We start from the raw sequence: 17,077 nt of genomic DNA, 5'->3' as shown, positions 1-17,077 counted from the left end.
TCTCATATCAGTCATCATCTACTTACTTTTACTGTTATGGGTATAATACTATAATATTGTTTTTTTAATGGGATCTTGCCAATAAACCTTAATCTTTATTTTATCTAGCTTAATTCTTCACATATCCTTAGAGGTCTGCAGACGAAACAAGTGTATGTATACTTGCAACATCATATGCATCCCAAAAGTACTGTCTTGTTTTTCTATCTGACTCTTCTTTATTTGATCTAATATAAATATAAACATTTATTGTATCAAGTGATTTAAAGTAGCATTTAAAGTATCTTCCTAGAATTTGTTTTCAGTGCATGAGGAAGGTAAATAGGAAACTCAGCCTTTAAATATTTGATGTGAATTATTAAATGAGTGGGGATGATAGTGCTTTCTGACTGGTCGGATATTATCCAGTCAGATATATGAGTGGACATACTGACATAAAGGAACATTACTAAAGCATCATCTTTAAAATCATAAAGGGGCATTTTGGGGAAGTCCTGCAATCAGAATGTCACTGTCCTCATGTGCTGTAAGACCTTAGCTACTCTGATGTTTCACTCCATGAAAAGGGGAGATTATATTTTCTAACACACCCACATATATGCCATTTTGCTTAAGCTGTAAAGAACTTTGAGTCATTATTTTCCAAGGGGGCGCATCTCACAGAGTGCTTTTTTATCAGCTTACTTTGGAACAAAATAAGTAGTAAATTATGTGTAGTGGAAATGTCTTGGAGCAACATGAGATAAGGTAATCTGTGCTCCCGATGTACATTTTAATAAAATAATGGACATTGATGAGTAAACATTTTGTAGTAGTATGGACAAAAGCTTTACTGACCTTTTTTTACAATATAGAACTATTACGTTCTGACAGTGCAAGCAGAAACAGATGATGAAAATCTTATTGCCTCATACACTTCTTTATAATTAACTTGTATGCAGTTATAAAGCCAGTTAACAGATGATACAAACAGATCATTTCTCCTACTCAGTTTTATATCAGAGTGAAAAGTTTGGTTCTTATTCAGAAATGTGTACATGCATTACACAGCTGATTCATTTCATCTAGCTGGTAACTTGACCTTTAATTTGTGAAGTGTAACATGTTACTCTACAGTTACTTTCACTGCCTGCTTTCTAATGGTTTGTAACCACTGGCTGGGTCTGAAAATAGCCTCTGTGGAACAGTGTGCTATACCAGATGACTGAATGAATTAAATAAATACATTTTTAAATTTAGAAGGGAGGCATGTAGGACAAGGCAAAACACCAAAAACACAAACAAACACAGACTCACTCTCTTCAGTCATAAACACACGCACACACACACACACACACACACACACACACACACACACACACACACACACACACACACACACACACACACGCACATACACACATACTCACACACACTTAAGCATTACAAGGAGCAGATGAAACCAAGCTCTGAAGGAGATGAAACCTTGAGAAAGTAATACACAAACATTTTGTGCACTCTCTGATATTTTAGTTTATTCAAGAGAATTCTCCAGTAATATTTACCATGACAAGATTAACATGAAGTGTATATATATATATATATATATATATATATATATATATATATATATATATATATATATATATATATGTATATATATATATATATATATGTATATATATATATATATATATATATATATATATATATATATATAGATATATATGAGGTTTGGTAAACAAACCAATTTGTACAGGGACATCTTTGAGAGGAGCTCTCAACCTTCCATCTTCAAAATGTGGAACACTAGACCTCATAATGTGGAACAAATGGACAAAATGTGGAACACGTAGTAATGGCTTACTAACAACTTCAGCTAGGAAGGTCATAGGATGGTTAAAATATGCTGGTTTTACTTATAAAGAAGATATTTTAATGAAGTGATATTATTTATTTCTATTTACCATGAATTTCATTTAAAAAAATTCCCAACACTGAACATGTTACAGACCCTTTCAATATGGAACTTCGTGGAACTTGGAGGAACATGAACTTTTTAAGACCCCAGATGAGGTACGTTCCTCGTAATGAGATACACTTGAGAGGCATAAGATGATATTAGTGTGAGTTAAGAGGGTGAGGGGATGAAAGAGGTTATGGAAAGAGTGGTGATTGGGAGGAAGTGAGGTAAAGGGGCTTAAGGGATTTGGACTAGTGTAGCTGGGGAAGGGATCACATTTTGGTATGAACTTGCTTCAGGGCAAGCTTACGTCTAGGACGACCTGCAAGTACTGTGGTGGACAGGTAGGTCTTGGGTTGTTGGTAGTAAGTTGAAAGGTGATGGGTAATATTTGTATTTTATATATATATATATATATATATATATATATATATATATATATATATATATTTTTTTTTTTTTTCTTTTCTGGTGAGGATGGATAGAGTAGTTGAGGAAGGATTTGGCTTTTGTGTGGGATGGTGTTTGCAAGAAGGCTGCATGTGATGGCAGATGGTTTGTTTTGGTGGATGGTTTTGACCGGATTGCTTGGCTGGGAGACCGCTATGTTGCTTGGGAACACTGCAGAGGTGTTCAATTTAATTTTTAATAGGATTGTTGTTTTTTGTTCTTATGGGAGGGAATGTTTATGCTAGTGGGATGAACAAAGTGGCATGCGGGTTTCCAGAAGTAAGAGTCAATATCGTATCTTTGAACAGCAGTAGCATGGTGACTGGAGATGGGGGCTGAGTTGTTTTCCTTGAAGAGAGTGTTGGCTTTTGGAAAGGAAACATGTTTTTTTTTTTTTTTTATCATTTGCTGTTGAGAAGGATACTTTTGCTGTTATACACTGTACACATAGTTTTGCAGTGGGGTTTAAGCCTACTGTCTGAATGGGTTTTGTGTACTACTGCTCCTACTGGGGCCAATGTACTGTGTAGTTAGAAAGTATGAACTCTGTGGCTTTTGGATCTGGACCTCCGCATGGCTCTCAGCCTTTCATCTCCAAAGAGTGGAACAATCTTGTTTTGTGGAACGAAGAGGGGTGATGCTCAGGCCTCTCAAATTAGTGCCAATTGTGGCCATGTTGTTGTGGTTTTTCTTTCCCCTTTTTAGCTCATTGGTGGTGTGGTTTTGCTTTCTGGTTCCCATAGCAAGTTTCGTGGGCTGTGAGGCATGCATTCTGCAGGGCTTGAAGTTGGGATTGGGGTGGGGTAGGAGAGATGTGAAGCTTGGTTAACCATGGAGCAGGACATGGTTATGGGTTTTATTAGATTCTTGATCTGATGGATTGGGAGATGTTATGTGGCTTCTGTAAAATATCGTGTTCCACAACCAAGTGAGAATGAGTGGAGTTGCCTTTTCGGTGCTTTGCATGCTTGTTGGACATCCCTGATTCTCTGATTTTGCAGATTGTCCATGATTTCCACAGAGCAGGTTGAGCTTTGGAGAGGCTGTGGTTGTGCATGTGTGTGGTGCGACTGGCAGGCCGATTAGAGATGGAGTTTGGTGTCAGTACTTTCAGCTGCTGGGCAGTGGTCAAGGAGTGAAGTCGGTCTGTTTTGTGGGTTGTGGTGGGTGTCTGACAGGGTCTGGCTCATGTGACACAGAGAAGTCCTGGCATCTTTGGAGTTGAATTGAGTTGGTATGTGAATACTGGAGGGTTCATGTTATGACTTTGTAGATGGCAGAGCTATACTCAGTGGTTGGGTCTGTTGGTCAGGTTGACAAATGCAGTGGTTCTCTGCACTTTGGGTTGGGGGCTGAATTTTATACAAGTAGAGCGTGTGCTGGGAGTTCCAGAGGTTTTCATCTGGTGTTTTCCCAGGGTGTGTTTTGCTTTGTGTTTGGGCTGCAAATGGGAGTAACTCCTGGTGGATCTGGCATGGTGTGTGAGTGTAGGCTGGATGAGGGAAGAGGTCTGTTTTTCTCTCTCTTTCTCCTGGTGTGGCTTCAATGTTTGCTGTTGCTGGTTCGGTTTGGGATGGTTGGGGCATCTCATGGTCACTCCTTCGTTTGAGGAGAGGACGTGGGCTAGAAGGGCAGTGCTGGCTCTTCGTTGGCCGTGAAATACCCAAGAGTAATGCTTGCTGGGTGCATGTTCAGTTGTGGCATCGACAGACTTGAGTTTTGGTGTGATGCTTTTTGGTTGTTGCTTTTACTGTTGAGTTACAAGGGCAGACAGGAAGGAGGCTGCTATCAGCTGCAACAGGACTACTATTTATTAAATGTAGCAGCAGCAGTTCTGGATTCTGCTAATAACATTTGTACAGATTTATTTCTCTCGAGAACTTTTTACTTAAGTCAGTATAGGCAGGATTCAGGAACAGCAGCAATACAATTTGTTTGAGGCTAAATTATATTCTTCAGAGAGCATTATAAACGTTTTATATTTATTCCTGAAATGATTGGGAAATAGTGTATAGTTGAGATTGGAGTTAAGTGTGCTTTACCATGAACAAAAGTATATTAATAGATGCCCATAACACATTCCCCAACTTGGAGGGCTGCTCACAAATCGTGGCTTTTCTTGGGCATGCATCGGAGGCATTAGGGTTCATGGGTGGAGGTGGGGGTTGGAGCTTCTTCTTGTTACTGCAGCAGTTTGGGCCATTTGGTCTTACTTTTGTGTATGGCTTGTCCAGATTTCATGCTCTAGGGGGAGGAGAGGTATGGTGCGGAGACTAGTTACTGTCTTTGTGACAAACGTGGGGTGGTGGAGTACCTCTCAAATGCATTTAATCTCGGTTTCTGTTGGGAAATGGTTGGGAGAGTGTTTTTCATGGACTGCTAATCACCCCCAAAGAAGGTATGTCCATGAAAGTAAAGTTCATTCCTAAGAAGGCAGACAACAGAAGGGAGGATCTGAGAGTGTTGTGACATTAATTGAGGTAGATATATATTGTTAGATTGTTTGAAATGGGTTCCTGTTATATCTTAATTGACCGTGAATGGCAAAGCAAGTAGGCTGAATCTGAATGTGTGTTACTAATCATTCAGACTGTACCTCTGTTTTCCTTTCTGTCAGTTTACACATGTCTTTATATTTGTTAAAATATGTGTGTTATGTATAATGTATTTAGATTTCACAGAATGACCACGGTTGGCATCATGTTCTTTCTAACTTGGGATTTCACGCTAGTTATTGGCAGGTTTTAAGGGCAGAGGTTGGAGAATAGTGACAGACTTTGGAGTCCCGGGGATTATAACTTTAAAGTAATTTATGCTTGGGAACAGCCTGTTGCTGTATCATCTTGCTGGGTTTGTATGGGCAGTGTGGAATGGTTTTATTAATTGTGTGTCTTGGTTTCTCCAATAGTTATAGGGTTGTCCAGCTTTTTTGATTAAGCATCTATTGGAGGGTTGGCATACTGATTAAAGCGCTTGCCTTAAACACAAGCTGTAGGGTTCTGTTCACATGAGGGAATTAGTCAGGCTTAAAATGGCCCATGAAGGCATTTAGTGTATATTGCACCTTTTGAGGGTACTACACTTCTTGCTAAGTGTTCTCAAGTTATTATCTCTGTTTGTTGCAGCTCACAGAACTCATATTTTACAAAGTGATTGGAATATCACTGCTAAATGGAGGAGGAAGTGAGTATTAAGAATAAAAAAAATAAATAAATAATTCCCATGGGTGCATTTTGTGGCTGAAGGCCATAGTTTTATTGTTGAAGGATTGAGAGTGTGAAATGATTATATGCTACTTGTTCTTATATCTTTATACTGCAGCTGTTGTGCACACACAAAGCTTTGCAGTTAGATGACGTGATATTCAGTCTTACAACATTTTAAGTCAAGAAGTAATAGTAGGGACCTGGTCGTGGCAAGGGAATGTGGATTTATTGAGGGCTTGGGGGGGGGCAAGTTGTCTTCAAATGTGTTTGCATTTCAGATGATATACATTTTTTTCTTTCTTTGCAAGTGGTAGTTCAATGTTGGGTGTTTTAGCTGTCAAAGTGCTATGCAATGCAGTCAGAGATGATCAGTGCAGAGATCATATCAGCTAGTGGCCTGAAGGAGATAGACTCATCAGGTGATAGAGGTTGCTACAAAGGGATATGATTGCTGGAACTGCAGGGAATGAGGTCACAGGTACTGATATAATTTTACCTACTCATTTCTGTGAGTTTGCAGTGTGTGAGAAAGGGATGTTGGTTCATTGAGGCTGCAGCAGCCTGAATTTGTTACATGTGTGACAGATGAGGGTTTTTCTTAAAGATTTTGATTTATTTATGGACTCAAAGAGTATGGGGGTCAAACAGTAGGGCTATTTATTTCTTACAAGGAAGGTAGTGCTTGTGAAGCTATGGTGGTGTAGGTATGGGCAGATTATTCAGTTTGTATGTTCTCAGTGCAACTTAAGAATAAGTAGAGTTTGTGGGAGCATTGCAGGTAAGCAAGTGTTTGGGTCCAAGTTAGCATTTGTTATGGGATGCAGAGGTGAAGCATTGATAGGAAAGCTTTAAAGGGAAATCAAATAGTAATCTGTGGATTAAGAATGTTGAGCTCTTGGTAGATGCATTGGAATGTTCATGGGGATGTGCACTGGTACCCAAAGGGTTAATAAGCTGGTGTAGTTTACCATTGGGTTGCCTTTGGGTTAATCCACTGGGATTGCCCTTGGAGCAGATGGATAGGGTTGGTTATTGTGATTTGCATTTGGTTTACACATTTTATAGGAGGTGTTGGGTTTGGGGGGCATAATTTGAGGGTTGTTTCTGGTTTGATGGATGATAGAACAGAGGGACAATTGAGGATGTGGAGTATTTGGAGTTTCAATTTAACTCGACTAGTTTTAGAGGGTGTTGGAGATTAGGGTTCACTTCCATGGTGTAAGGTGGCTGTGGGATAGGTTGTGTTTGCTTGCAGAGATGTATTGGGTTGCATTAAGGTTAAAGCCTTGCTGGAGGAGTTTGGGGCACCTCTTTATAAGTCAGACATATGGTAAGGTTAGGATAGCTTACTTAGGTGTGGGTTACAACTACTTCAGTTGCATGAATGAGAAGGTTGAGTGTCAGAGGTTTACAGTTTTTGTGGCATTTATGTTATGGCTGTATTTAGTCATTCTGGAAGTGTTTTGAGGGTCATCAAAGGCTAGGATGGTCATTATGTGCTACACTGGTACTGGATAGTGGGAGGGATGGCAGGATTACTTTGGACTTTATGATGCAGGGCTGAGGTTAGGTTGATGGTAGGCAATTGCTTTGCATGGTTTCACATGGCATTGGGTTTAATGTTTCTGGTGTTGCCTAGGCAGTTAATGTTTCAGGGCTCATTACGAGGTTAATATTGGTTGTTGATTGAGTGAGAAGTTAATTGATGTACACAAGTTATGCAAAGATATGGTTATTTAGTATTAGGAAAGGGATCATTGGTTTAACTGTTAGTCAAGTGGCAGCTTTTAGTTCTCATATGGCAGGGCTTTTCGGGTTGCTGATAAAGATCCAGTTGGGTTTAGAGAAGATGTGTACATCAAATGATGTTTGATTGAACCAGCCCTCTCCCTTTGTATGGGTGGTTAGGTTGTTGAAATTTTGGTAGGAGAGAGGGGAAACAGCCTGGTCAGGCTGATGAGCAGAAAAGAGGGGCAGGCTTGCCCTCTTCTGTTCCCCCTCTGGTGCTGGATGTTTAAGTGGTAAATATAAGAAAGCAGAGGTAAGGACGCTGCTTATTTGATTTGAGGTGGAATTCAATGAATGGTATATGAAGTGAGTTGTTGGACCCTGCTTCATAAGTAAAATAAGTGAGGAAGGGTATGGATACTGCTTACTGGGTCAGGATGAGAGGTCACGCTGTTCTGATTTACATTACATGTATGCTTATGCTGTGATTAAAATCAGTTATACTATGTTCAGTTGTAATTAATAAATACTGGTTATCAAAGCTATGTTATGGAAGTTTAATAAAGGTCATCAAACGTCATTTGGTGGGATGTGTTTATTGAAGGGGACCGGGACAAATTTATATTTCTATGATATTTTGGCACATGCATAAGAATTCTGCTTTGAATCACCCAAAATACCATCATCACTACACAACATATCTTAAGTCTTCAATTTGTATCACTGAAGTCTATGGTACATTCATGAAAGGAATTCTCATTGATGACATATCATACTGAAATGAGATAGTGAACAGGCCGCATGGATCATCATTCAAGAATTATCATATTTTTGTAAGCTTTTTGTTTTTTAATTTTCAATGAGGCAAAGAGAAGAGAGGATGAAGCATTAGGAAAGAGTTACAAGGGTATAGGAAGGATGTGAGGTCCAGTCGGGCAGCCCATCCAGTATGCATTCAAGAAGACTATGAGTCATCTGGTTACAAAGGAATACAAGTACTCCTGCTTTGACAATGACTATGAATCCATCTTAGGGTATCATGTAGATGTCTTTGTTATGTGATTCACCTGTTGTGTGTTGTACAATATATTCCTTCCTTTAGTGACTTCTAGCATTGTCTTAAAAGACTTTCAGAGACAACCATCAAGCATTACTACACTGAAAACTTAATGTATAACTTGTGTAACATTTAATGTGTATAAAATGCTTTATGAACAATTAAGGCTTTAAATAGTTACTGCCTGTATGACTTAGGTGGTGGCTGAATGCCCAGTGTACCAGCCAACTATCCTGGCTGATAAATACATAAAATAAAAAATGATAAAAAGATAGCCCTTTCATTAAAAAGCAAGATATACTTCATCCCAGTCATACTTGTTGTGCCTTATTAACATGAAATACAACTTAAAAGTATCCAGCAGGTAGTATTTCAGTATAGCCTGGCCCTTCTGTTCTGTTCTTATTTGATATTTTGATAAAAAAAATAAGTAGATACCTATTTATGAGATATTGAAAAGAGAAGAAGAAACATTTTAAGTACATCCCCAACACTTTGTTCACTTGTGTTTTAAATGTTACCCTTTAGTTATAAATTGCATACCAAGCAAATAGAAATGAATCATTATAATCTATTTAACAGTATATAAAGGCCCAAGGATGATGCCTCATTTAACATGTTTGAAATTCAGCATTAAATGAAATAAACCATATTAGTTCTATGAACACTTACACAACCCAAGTAGGATAAGATTGAATTTATAAAATTATTGCCAGGGCATACAGTGAATATACCTGTAAAGCATATGAATATGTTTGTTACTGGCCTCAAAACCTCTGTCAGCAGGCATATCTACAGGTGGCCAAGGTGAAATCTCCCTGGGTGTCAACTGGTCAAATCTCATGAAACTAAGGAACACAATGCCCAGCACTCTTTCGTACTGGAAATCACTGTTGTGATTTCTAAGTGTGTATCAACAGTGATTATTTGTGTTGGGAGATTTCTCCCATCTTCATGTAGATGCAACCATGGAGTGAGTATATATATGTTCAGGTGTGTGTTTGGGACTTGCCGTACATATCATGGCATGCTGAGGGGAGTGGGAGGCTTGTAGTTTACATTGTTCAGCTTTTTGAGTTCTGTATATTAATTTATTTACATTCTGTTTCCTCTGTGTTATGATGTTTGTTATTCCATAATAGAACCCTTTGGTTCTCATACTGCATTTTCTTCAACATTTTGTGCTTCTGCTTTGCAATTTTTGTAAGGATGGTAAGTCCCCAATGCATACATCAGTCACGGAGGCAGCAGTGGGTAAAACATTAATCATGAGTTAATGTTTTGAGGGTACAAGACTCTCACCTCTTACCTTCTTCACATTCTGTGTCTCCTCAAACATTTATTATCACATATGCCCCAAAATGAGTCGAGCCCCTCATCTCACTCCCACAACAGCAGCAGCAGGTTGATTAGATACTCCATAACAGAAGTGTTGATAAAGATAGAAAGAACCAGAGCTTAGTTTTCCATATGAATGATTTCCAGTTCTGTGAATACTTATGTGACTGAAAACTTCCAGCATTTCAGTAGATTTGCCTGCAGTAAATAGAACCCCTAAGATTTACGCCCCTTTATAAAGTCTAACTCTGTTTTTTGTAAGGTTTATTGCTGAATGTATGGCTTTTACTAGAATTTTGAGAAGGTCCCACTTCTCTTAAATTCTTCCCCAGAAATCATAGCATCTTATAATCACCATCCCATTTGTAACTGAGGGGAAACTAAATGCCTCTGTTACAAAACATCTATCATTTTTTTTTTTGTTAAAAAAGGCCAGATTCTGCTTTCAAGTCTCCAAAGCCTGTGAGACTATCTTGCAATAAAAACTTCTTGCTATTGACTAAGCTATAGCCGTTCAACCCTTTAAAATGTCTACTGTTTGAGGGTACTGAAAACCGAAAGCTTTCCCTGAGATCTGCAGTTATGAAGTCATGTCAGTTGTAAACCATCTCTCCTGGCTTGATTGTTGCAGGTGGTTTCAGGAGTTTGATTCTGCGTTGTCCCTTTATGCCATGTGTTATTTAATAAACAGCATGCTAGAAAAAGGATTAACTGTAAATCCTTCTAGAATGTCTGGAAGGAGGCACATGGTGAGAATATCCAGATGTGTGTATACCTCCTTTGTCATGGATGCCAATGCCTTCGCTATAAAGACTTAAAGCATGTTGTGGCTGCAAAATCTGTTTTTTCCCTCTAAAACTTGGAATCAGTTTCTTCCATCAATAAATTTGAGTTGTCATTGGGACTTATCCTAGAGTTTCAATCAGTTACAGAATTTTATGAAATGTTGCTATTCTTATCTACGGTAGTCTGTGTTCTGTTGGTAAGTTCAACAGTTTCTACTTGTATGCAATGAAAGTTAAAATACATACACAACTGTAGTACTCATTTGCTAAAAAATGGAAATAGACAGTTTAAAACTCAGTACAAAACTTTATTATAGTGCACAGAGTGCCAAGATTATGTTCCAAATACAGTTAAATTACATCCTGGTTAAGCACTACTCTAGTGCGAGACCCAGCCTTAACAATCCTTAGAAGGGTGCTTAACAATTGTTATGAACTCCTTATATACTGTTAAGATTGTGTATGGCACTAAAACAGACAGCGCTGACCAGAAAACAACAGTAACAGAGCATGAAATGCCATACTTTCAACTCATGTTTCTGCTGTCTGCTGTATTACATCCACTGTTTTGATTCAGACTGCTTCTCTTCTATAGTGGATACACAAGAACATCAACCACTTCCCCACTGCTTTACCAGCACAACTACTCTCGTTTTTTTTTTCATTTTATTTTACTTTTTGTACCTATTAGTACATGTAGCAGGTACATCTCCTTGCCCTACAAAGAATTATGATGAGAAAAACATCATTAATCCTCAGCTATGACTGGTATTTAGTAGCCAATGAATTATACAGTATAGAAATGAATGGACTTCAGAGGCTAACAGCACCCAGTCAAACCTGGGTTCCTGACTAAATGTTGCACTTCGTTCTGGAGCACTTTATGTGTGCTCATAACACCCAGGTGGCTGCATATAAATAAAATCCATTACACAGCCTACTAGCTAATTGTACTAGTTCATCATCTCAGGACATAGAAATGTCATATTAGCTTGTCTGTGCTTGTGGGTCAGCAGGCTGCACTCTTGCCTTTGATGCCTGGAGGTTCAGAAGGTTCTGGGTTCTACACCCACACAAGGATGTTTGGATCCATATTCTAGTATTAATATTGCATTACATCATTATGTAAGGGTACTGCACTCAAGAGGTACCATGCTTGAGATGAGATGTTAAACAAAGGTCCTGTCTGTCTGACTCACTAGTAGGATAGGTGGGTATTAGCATCCATGGTGCCCTGACCAAATTTTCCCTAGTAGTATAAATACAACCCCAGGTCACAATCCTACCTAAACCCGACAACAAAACTCAGTAAATATTTAATCACATGAAGGTTTATTCAAATATTCACCTTCCTGATTTTCTTCACTCCTGTTCAACTTGTTTGCCCTTGTCAAATGTCTTACTGCTGGTTCATATTTTTGCTATAATTGTTTCTTATCACCTGTGTAGAACATTTGAGTTAATTTACATGCAGAATTTTACTTAGAAAAATAAAAAAATAAATCACAAAATGGTAACTTTTTTAAACAAATGAAAATGCTGTGAGGTTACAGTTGTCCTGATTATCAATGAGGTGCAGGAGGCAGTAGTAGAAGTGCTTTCTACTTTAGAATGCAGATGGACACGGTGTTGTAAGGATGCAGTCTGCATCTCATATACAGACACTTCATTGTAATGCACTTATCTTTGAGCAGTGTTGCAGTTTCTGCATAATAAACAACATGGTTCTCATTCTGACATGCTGCATGAAGACAAACACTGCCAAAGGATAATAATTCAATTTTTCAACAGCTGCATTATAGAAGGCGACCTTTTGACCAGTTTGTCTAAAACATACACTTGAACATGGAAAGGAAATCACTGTAAAGGGGCATTTCTGTTTGCACCCAAGGGGTGCACTACTCTGCATTAACCCTGGAGATATTTATAATAGCTATTTAGGTACATGGATGGGTGGATGTTACCACATCCATGAGAAACTCAGTTTCTGTAATAAATGTTTACATTTTTTGAGGAAAACTCAACATTTACTGACTAGCCATTTCACAGAAATTCTATAAATCTTGGTGAGTGTTACTCTGACTGGTTGATCTGGGCTTGCTTAGATTTCAGTTTTGAGCAATAAATGTGACATTTGCAAAGAGTTCATGAACATACATCTGAAAGGCTGTTACTAGTCATTAATTTGTGTTGGGTGGCTTATTACATTTGTATACAACCATTAGTTATATATCTATTGAGAATAACAGTTGAGATTTACATTATTAAGGGAGTGTTTTGGCCTTTTGGGATTAATCACCAATGGGATTGGATGCATGTGTAGCTCAAATGGAAAGTTAATATATCTCTTTGTTTAGCACGTCATTTTATTACCCATTTCTGCTAGTACCAAAACAAATTAATAAAGAGAGAGACAGGCAGCAGAGTGATGCAGTGGAAACCATGCCAGCCCATAACCCACTGGTGGATGGTTTAGAAATATCCTCTCCTACACAAGTGGGATGAATATTTTCACACCTTTGTGTTCTGCTGTTGCTAGGAATTATTAATATTTTAACCACAACCCAGGCTGAGCCAACAATTGGCTATGTTGTGATCGGTGATGTGTTCTGATAACCAAACTATAAATAAATAAAATAAAATAAATAAAAGAGTTTAAAGACATATATACTATAATTGTTTGACCTGTTGAATTAAAATCATGTAATTCTGAAAAAAACATTGCAATGAAGTATTAGAACTTAAAATAAAGTGAAGGCCCCACAGAAGGTGCTTACAGAACAATATATTGAGACTCTGGCAAACACAAATATGTGTGCAACAACATTTACAGAATATCTTTTGTTAGATGGGCTATATCAGTAGATAAGACCACTCACCATAAAGCCGGTTTGCCATCTATTTATTTATTTGTGCCAAATGGGTGACTAAAGTAGTTAAAAGACCCTTTAAGTTATGATGTAAGCCAGGCAAATGAATTCAAAGAAATAATGAACAGAAGCAAGCAGCAAAACATAGTCAATAAAGGTGTTTGAAAAGAAGCATTAACAAGTAATACAACACTTCAAAATGAACAAGAGTGGAATAATACCACAGTGTGAAAAAATAAAAGTTTAAGAATTAACCGATGATAAAATTGTCACTGTTTTGTAAACTATATACAAAATGATAAAACAAGTAGGAAATCTGTAAATGGAAAAGCATTATTACGTTAAGTAGTAATAATGCGAGCAAAGTTCCTCCTTAACCATTGTTGGTGAAATGTGCATTTTAATTGTTTTTGAAAATGTACTTTAAGAAGATTGTAGAATTGTGTAAAGTTGGTTACTTTATGAAATATGACTGGGTGAGAATTCCATATGGAAAGTACAAATTGCAGACATCGGCATGAATTTTTTTTTCATGCAATTATAATTTCTGATTTCAGCTAACTGCTCTCACACCATCTTACAGCTGGATTTTCCATTTTATCTTCTGCACAGTGGTCTTTTCTTGCATTCACTTGTTCTTTCTAATGCTCACACTGACAGACTTTATTGCCCTTGTTGCCCTACATTCCTTCTCACAGATTTGTAGAATGTTTAAAGTAAATGATTTGGTCTTACCTTAAAGGTCAAGCTGCATCTTTATTCTCACAATGATAACACAGCTCCATCTTTGTTCTCACACTGATTAGATCTGTACCTCATTTGGTCCCAGCCATTTATCCCATTATATTATCTAAGTCTCGTGTATTATTTGATTATTTGCATTCTACCCAAATACTCAGAATTCTAGAATATAAATTAGAAAAAGCATGCATTTTTTCTGGAAAATTGGAAATCTGATCCACTTCAACTTTGCTTTCCTTCTCCTTTTAAACACTAATCCTAGTAATTGCTACAGCAGCTGAGGTATTTTCCCTCACCAGACAACAGTGCATTAGCAATTAACTTACTCTCTGATGTGCATAATTATGTCACCAAGGCAGTATCTATTTTAAATAGTTTTTACGTACAGTTTATTCATGTGCATATTATTGCATATGTTAGAAACATACTGCTTTTTTCATTAGCCATCATATCTCTGCTTAAACTTTGTTGAATGTGTCTTATGCATGAAAGCTCATATATAGCTAATGAAGTTCAAGTGTTTGTTCCATAGGCCTTTCTAATAATAACTCTAATCTGAAAGACAGTAGTCTTAGTAACTCTTGTCACTTCTTCAGATCTTGCCTAAAAGGGTCACCTTAGGATCATTCTGCCTACTCGGCCACCAAACAAATAAACAATCAAACATATAAATAAACAATCAAATAGCTAAACAAGCAAACCCACCAGCCAACAAATGAACCAAGAAACCAACCAAATGCTGAAACAAACAAACATGCAAAAATTAAATCAACATGCATGCAATAGCACTACATATTTCAGACAGAACATTGTGCTGCCAAATAGCTAATCATGGCTCCAGACTGAACCTGGTCACAACTTCTTAGCATAGTACTGTTTGAGATAGTTGCTGGGCTGTAGTATGTTTAACCATGGGAAATTGGCAGTAGCTTCTTACAGCCCAGTGATTTCAGGAGCAAGGCCCAAGGCTCAATATCATGCCTTAATCTAATACATGTGGTGAGGCAAGGGTTATATGATACTGTGCCTGATGAGGCCAGATCTAATCAGTGGAATGGAAGAAATTATGAGCTTATCAGTAGTGAAGAGCAAAGCAGTTTCCATCTTCTTATGTAAAAGTCCACAGAGCCTGAGAAATCCATACATTGGAATGCATGACACACCAGGTAATGTTTCCAGATTAGGCCCTGCAGTATTACACTGATGGCCTAATGTTTTACTGCTTGTTTCCATTATCCATAACCCAGCAGATCATTTACAAATTTAATTAAATTCCCTATTCCACGTATTTCACTTTGCACTTGTAACTTCCTGTAACATCTATGGCAGATGTCCCTCTCAGTATCATTCTCCTTGACTGGTGTTTCACTGGGCCTATCAGTGTTCAGCTCCTTGACTCTTGTATATCAGTCCCACTGAGTGACATGCTGCATGACTGATATATGTCATTCCCTCTGGTGTATCACTGTCCTTCTCAGTGTCATGTAACTTGACTGGTGTATGACTGACTGTCATACCACATTAAGGTGTAACTAAGATCTCTGCATCTCATCTTTGACCTGCCTCTGATGATGCAGTGCTTATTAAGCAATTGACTAGCTTATTTTGTTTTCAGCACATGCTTCTGTTGTCACTGAGTGTGTTAGAAAATAATTATACTTTAGCAAAATAACTGCCACATTACAATTTGATGACTTGTAAAGGGATGTTGTATGTTTTGTGTTCTCAAGTGCTTCATATTCTTTTTTGTTCATGGTATCAGGTCAACGTTTATTCAACATTCTTGAAAATAAAGAAAAATGTGTTTTCATCTAACTCCTAACCATGATCTAAGTGGATGATTAATAGGGCTTATATTAGAACATCGAAGTTTCAAAACTTCGAATGTTCTAATAGCAACCTCTATTCAGCGAAAGCTGAAAACATCGAACATACAGAACAGCAAATTTTTTCCTAGGGAAACAATTTGCTGTTCCAAAACACATACACACAACACAAGCACACCAAGCAAACAGCAATCCACACACACATACACCTAAAATCTTACACCTAACCCTACACTAAACTATCCACACACCACTAACTATCCACTTACCTTAACCCAAACCCTAACCCTAAGGTCCATCACTATCGCACACTCACCTCACCCGCACCCTAACCCTAACTCACCTACCCCGCCGTAACCCTCACATCCACACAATCACACACTTACCAAACCTGCCCTAACCCTCACGTCCACACAGTCGCACACATACCTAACCTACGCCCTAACCCTAACTCACCTAACCCGCCCTAACACTCACGTTCACACAATCGCACACATACCTAACCCGCACTCAGTCGCACACTTACCTGAACCCGACCCGTAACTTTCCACAACAGCTCTGAAAATAGCGAAGCAACAGAAACGGACAACCAAATTCTTTCCCTAGGAAAGAATTTGGTTTTCTGTTGCTTCGATATTTTCAGCTTTCGCTGAATAGGGGTCGATATTAGAACATTCGAAGTTTTGAAACTTCGATGTTCTAATATAGACCCAATTAATGTGGGGAAATATATGAGTATATTAGCAGGGCCAACAGCAACTAATTAAACCAATATAAGTAAGGAAATACCATTCTAGTTTTGTTTATTCTTTGCTAGATACAAAGCGCAGATGTAGCTGTGCATCTGCTGACTGTCATTTTGGGCTGAATGTTCTTTCCAGTGCTGATACTTAGTCTCTGACTCATGGAAAAGCATCCACTGCTTTGAAAACAGACTCTTTGGCTTTGATCCTGCAGTACCACTTATTACCCATATTTGCAATAATCCAGATTCTTTGCTGTGCGCTTGCTGCACTGGGGTACTAATTATATTGGAAACACTATCCCTGTGACAAATATGTGGGATGAGATGCAGCCATTAGTTTGTACTATGGTAAATGAGACAACTGTGGTTTAAACAGTTGAATTATTGTA

The 17,077-nt window shown here is 38.0% G+C and overlaps 1 protein-coding gene across 1 annotated transcript in view; it reads left to right on the top strand.

The window, feature by feature from the left end:
- The window catches only part of LOC122797720 (CUB and sushi domain-containing protein 3), a 5,249,173-nt gene that overhangs the window by 4,994,639 nt on the left and 237,457 nt on the right, over positions 1-17,077 (top strand). The window lies entirely within an intron of this gene.

The sequence above is a fragment of the Protopterus annectens genome, chromosome 3.part1 (genome assembly GCF_019279795.1).
Source record: "Protopterus annectens isolate FY-2018-M chromosome 3.part1, PAN1.0, whole genome shotgun sequence".
Taxonomy (NCBI): domain Eukaryota; kingdom Metazoa; phylum Chordata; order Ceratodontiformes; family Protopteridae; genus Protopterus; species Protopterus annectens.
This window is presented reverse-complemented; position numbering and strand designations above follow the sequence as displayed.